Source organism: Mustela putorius, unplaced genomic scaffold (genome assembly GCF_011764305.1).
Source record: "Mustela putorius furo isolate JIRA1106 unplaced genomic scaffold, ASM1176430v1.1 tig00000738_pilon_pilon_pilon, whole genome shotgun sequence".
NCBI classification, from domain to species: Eukaryota; Metazoa; Chordata; class Mammalia; order Carnivora; family Mustelidae; genus Mustela; species Mustela putorius.
The window spans coordinates 11,450,159-11,456,258 of NW_025421463.1; positions in this window are offsets into that span (position 1 = coordinate 11,450,159).

Below are 6,100 nucleotides of genomic sequence, written 5' to 3' on the forward strand. Positions count from 1 at the left end.
TCTTATGACGTCATCCCAGGGCGACCGATGGGAAAGGGGTGGGAAAAGGGTTGGAAGCCGAAATGGCTGGGCGGGGAATCCACGCTGGGGTGGCCCGGGCTGTGTGGGTTGATGTGAATGGGCTTTTCCAGACGGCCCCACCTGTGACAGTCTCTGCAGACTTCACGGAGGCAATAAATAAAACTGGAACTGTACGGGTCAGAGACCTTTATTTTGCCTGCAGTTGCATAGACTTCGCTGACAAATGGTAGCGGTTTGTGGTTTTCTTCTTTTAAAGCTTTCTCCAAAATAGCTTTGTCATTTCAAGGGAGTTCAAGCGCTGTGTTGGGCTCCACGGAGCCTATGAAAATAGAAAGTTTGACTACCCCGAGGCCACTATGTTGCGAGAAGGGCACATAGGAAGAGGCCACGCTTGGGCGCTCCAGTAGGCAGTCCCAAGTTTTGGGGTCAGCCCCGGCATGTAAATGTAAGGGCTCTAGATGGTGCCAGCACCCAGACACCGATTCACCCCCGCCTTTGAGTCTCTCTGACTCAGGCCCAGACACCATGGAGCAGGAATGAATTGTCGCCACTGTGCCCTGCCTCACATTCTCACCCCCCAGAATCTGTGATCTTCGTTAAATGGCTGTTTCAAACCGTTACGGGTTTTGTTTTTTTTTTTAATTCTCCCATAATATTTTTCAGATGACAAAATACGTATAAAATTTACCATTTTAACCATTGTTATTAGTTTTTTAAATTTGTCATTTATTTGAGAGAGGGAGAGAGAGCATGAGCGGGAGGAGGAATGGAGCGGGGGAGACAAATGAGAAGCCGACTCCCCAGTTAGCAGAGAGCCCAGTTCGGAACTTGATCCCAGGACCCTGGGATAATGACCTGAGCAGAAGGCAGTTAATGGACTGAGCCATCCAGGCGCCCCTATATCATTTTTCAACGTGCAGTTTGGTGGCATTAAGTACCAAGCCACTAAGTTTGGTATTTAAAAAGGCATTAAAATGCATTTTTAAAATGCAGCAATCATAACTGGAACAGGCAAGCACCTGTGCTATATTTAGAGGAGGGCACATGAAATGATTTATTAGTAGAGGCTGATTTAATAACACTAGGCTAGGCTCAGTCAGGTGTGCGGGTGGAAATGCAAGAAACGGGCTTCTGTTTGGGTATTTGCCTCTGGATCTCTTCCCTCCGTGGGATTCCTTCTTAGGAATGAGCTGTTGCTTTATCATGGTGCCTGCTGCAGAGTGGACACTTGATAACTATTTTTTTTTTATTTTTTTTTTAAATTTTTGTTTATTTGACAGAGATCACAAGTAGAGAGGCAGGCAGAGAGAGAGAGAGAGGGGAAGCAGGCTCCCTGCGAGCAGAGAGCCCGATGCGGGACTCGATCCCAGGACCCTGAGATCATGACCTGAGCCGAAGGCAGCGGCTTAACCCACTGAGCCACTCAGGCGCCCCGATAACTATTTTTAAATATATTTTATTTATTTACTTGACAGAGAGGAAGAGAGAGAGAGCACAAACAGGAGGAGGGGCAGAGGGAGAGGGAGAAGAAGACTCACCACTGAGCAGGGAGCCTGACATAGGGCTCAATCCCAGGACCCTGGGATCATGACCTGAGCTGAAGGCAACACTTAACCAGCTGAGCTGCCCAGGTGCCCTGATAACTATTTATTTTTTAAGTGAATGAGCAAATGAAAGCCTAGAAGGTGGGATAGAACTCTGGTTATTTGGGGCCTGCCAAGCTTCCACTTGGATGCTGAGCTTATTTATCTTGGACATTTGGCCACTTCAACCCAAGTTGTAAATTCCCTTTAAAAATGAAAATCCAACTGCAGTTGGCATTATTCTTTATAACAAGAATTGAAAATGATTGAGCTTAAGTAGCTCCATTTCTAAGCCTGAATCTTGGGAACGCTGATGAGTGTATTTGAGTCAGAAAAGTCTCTGTGCCAGAGGCCAGAAAAATTGTACTTGGTTGCAGGTTGGTTATTCTTAGAGTTAAAGGTCCCAAAGGAGAGGACCCAGGCCCAACCCAGGCTCATGTTACACACTCTAGCTCAGGGCTGTGTATAATTAGGCTCATAAACATTAGTTCTGATTGGTCATGAGCTCTGGTAGGAAGTGAAGCCTGGGTACCCTCCTCCCTGGTCATAAGAGGCTCTCTTTCCCACCCCTCCTCCAGCTAACCCCAATAGTAGCTGATGAGGAATGGAAGGAATAATGAGATCATTACCAGTTAAGTGCTGGGGACTTGTACCACAAACAGATTTCCCAGTGACAAAATCAGGTATGCAGAAATATTACTTCGTTATTCTAGTGAAGTTCATTTCCATGAGAACAGGAACCATGAGGGGTTGTTACCATAGAAAAGCCAACACCTAGCATGGTGTCTGGCACGATGAATGGCCATAAATGTTGAATAAATGAAAGATATCCGAGTTCTAAACTGAAGTCTGGAGACATCAGGGAACTTGCCCAGGGTCACATAGTAAATGACATGACACTGTCTTGGCCCCTAGCACAGAATCCTTTCCTCTATGCCAATGTTTTCTGGTTCGTTCATTCATTCATTCATTCATTCTTCTGTCAGGACTCTTGGATGTGAGTGACAGGTAACTCCACTCTAATTGACTTAGACAAGAAATGGAAACTACCTGCTCAGATGATTCAAGAATCCAGTGGCAGAAATGGCTTCTGACTCAGCTGGATTCAGGGGCTTAAAGCATGTCACCAGGATCTGACCCCTCCCATCCTCTCCGGCTTCGACTGGTTTGGCTAATTCTAGGTGTTCAGCAGCTTCAAGCCTGCCGCATCCTTGCTTCTTGCAGACTGAGCAGAAGAGCACTTGCTTTCATCCCCGCTTCTGTCTCCTTTGTCTCCTCGGTTCTGGAATGATCACTTGTCCATTCTCGAACCAGTAAGTGTGCTCTGGAGAAAGTGATGTTTTCCTTGGTTAGGCCTGGCCATGGGTCCAGCTCTGGAGTCGGGGAGGGAGTGAGCCCTTACATGGAGCACATGGGTGAGAGCAGGGAAGGGAGCGTGCCCTAGAAAAACATTGGGGTCCTGCTATCAGGCATGGCTGGCAAGAGAGGACTGTTGCTCACAGAACTTAGCAAACGTTCTCCTTGCCACCTTCGTGCAGAGTTCCATTTGGGAGACAGGGAGCTACGGAGGTGAATATGTCCCAGGAGCTTCTACTCTAATGGAGGTCAGAGCTATAAGTCAGGGGAAAAACCAAATAAAATTAATCAGATGCAGTTACAGCATCCTAACTGGGGACTCACTCATCTACTCACTGGCCAGCCGCAGGACGACGGCCCAGGGTTCTGACCCCTTACCGTCCACCAGAAACCGTGTTTCTGGAAGCCCAGCCTTGTTCATCCTACCACCCTCTCCTCCTCTTAGAGAAACTCCCCCTGCCAGGTTCAAGGAGAAGTTTTCTGGTCTCCCCTAGTTTTTGGATAGAGGAATGTTTATCTCAAAGTGAAACTTCAATCCCATATGCTTTCCAGCTCAAGTTCCGCTTGTTTTTCAGCTCCAAGCTCTCTCTAGAGGACCAACTGTGTGGTCCTGGGGTCACAGTCCCAGACGTGGGCCCGGCACACTATGAACAAGGCGGGGAAAGGCAGAGAAGTGGGTGGGGAGCCCCATGGTAGCCAGTCTTGAAGGTCATGGAAGGGAGGCCGGCTGTGATCAGCGGGGGTGCGGCAGATGAGTGATGTGATCTAACTTGTTCTCACGTCATTCGATCTCCTGTGTGAAATGCACGTTGAGGGCAGAGTGACAGTGGGAGAACCTCTGGCAGGAGCCTTATGGCTAATCTAGGGAAGATGATGTGATGTGGATTGGAGGGTGACTGGCTCTGGGATCCAGTGGGTGAAAGACACCACCTCCTGCTGGGAAGGTCTGTAAAGAATTTGTGGCCATATGGAGTCTACCGCAGATAAGGAGACTGAGGTCTGAAAGAGAATGTGATGATCCACGACCACACATCATGTTAGGCTCAGAGCCTGGGCCTCCCGACATCAGCCTCCAAGGTTCCATCTATACCTACAGAGCCTCTCTTGGAAGGGGAGGCAGAAATGTGTGCCCAGGGAAGAGGGAACACTTTTGCCTACTCCACCTATAATGAAATCAGTCTTGGGGTGCCTGGGTGGCTCAGACGGTTGAGCATTTAATTCCTGGTTTCAGCTCAGGTCATGATCTCAGGATTGTGGGATCGAGCCCCATGCTGGGCTCCTTGCTATACTATATGTTAACAAACTTGCATTGAAATAAAACAATAAATAAATAAAAGAACTACAGTGTTTACTGTTGTATCACGTGTCATGCATACAGTAGGTGCTTAGTAAATATTTATTGAATGAGTGAGTGAGTGAATGAATGAGTGAGTGAATGAATGAGTGAATCTTTTCAGTAGCTCACTTATGAGCCAAATTCACGCTCTAATCCAGAGAAACGTTGGGACCGTGAATGCAGAAGCGTGGCTCCACCTAGTGGACACTCGGGATTATGCTTGGAATATAAACGCTTTCCCCCACTTTTTTTTGGACTGTGTAGGTTCTGATTGCTTAATCCCACAGCACCCAGTTTGGCACAGCCCACCAAGTATGACCACATAGCCTTGCAGGTGAGAGAATCCTATCTGGAGCTCTGAAATGGGCAATTTGAGAAAGATTCTGTAAGGGGTCGGAGAGGGCCAGATTGATGAAATGGTTTAGAGCAGCTGATGTGTAAGGAATACTGGACCATGTATTCAGAGGCCTGTCAGTGCTTTGCTGTGTGGCCTTAGGGAACACACTTGCTCTCTCTGAGCTTCAGTTTTAGCATCACAACGCTGTGTGCCCCTCGTGTTTCTGGGCTAATGCTCAGACCCTAACACAGCCTCACTGGAGATTTGGGGACCACCAGGTCAATTACAGCTGAGGAAAGTGGCTTTAGATTAAGGAAGGAGCCCAAAACCTCACAGCAAAGGGTCTGAACCAGGATTAGAATTCAGATCTGTGTGACTAACACCTGGCCTGTTGACATTGCCCTATACCTCCTCGAGATGCTTTCTAAAGCTCTTTTATGGTGCTACACAACTTCTTATCTCCCTTTGAGAGGCTGTCAATGGACAGGGTCACAAATGTGGTCTCTGGAGTCAAACTCTGTCGATTTCACTTACATACCTGATTCTACTCATGGACCCACTGATAAGGTATGTGACCTTGGGCATCACTTTTATTTCTATTTTGGTTTTCCTGTCTGTCAAATGAGATTAATAACAACAAAGGGTTGAGATTATGTGTGTGTGTGTGTGTGTGTGTGTGTGTGTGTATATCTATAGGTACATCTATACATGGATATATATATATATATATACACATATACACACATTTATACAAACACACACTCAGATTACTACCTAGGACATCCAATAAGTATTTGTATGTTTAAACTACTATTTTTTGCCTTTGGACTTTTGCTGCTCCTTATGACATGGCCTCCAATAGCTGTACATTTAGATTTTTATTATTTTTCCAAGTAAGCCCTATTCATAGAGACACACCGGTAGGACTCAAGAAAGCAAAACTCTCACTGTGCACTCTCAGGGTTGGATTCCATCACAGGATGACCCTCCCTGTAGGGCACGATGAATGAGTATATGAAGTGTAGAGATAATGCAGTGATACCCTGACTGGTACAAGCATATTGATTCCACTCTTTGGGGACAGTATTAATTGCTTATTTGCAAATATTTAAAATGCACTGAAATTTTTATCATCTTATTTTTGTCTTTCTTCATTTTTTATACCTAGAGCTTCCAAAACAAATGTGACCTGGGTTTCTCTTGGCCTCTCAGAGGCCCCAATCTACACCAAGTAGCAGGACTGGGAAACATTTCTTCCAGAAATGCCCTGGAAGATGGAATATAAATGAGCATGCTCTGCTGTTTGAGGAAGCCCATGATAACCTGGCTGAATGTGGTCGGCCTTGGCCAGGGGCGGGGCAGGGTGATGGAGGGGGCGGGGCACAGAGAATCTGAGCTCATTGCTAGAGACTGTGCTCTTGTTGATTTTCCTGTGATTCAGGAACCTGTGGGGAAGAAATTCCTTCC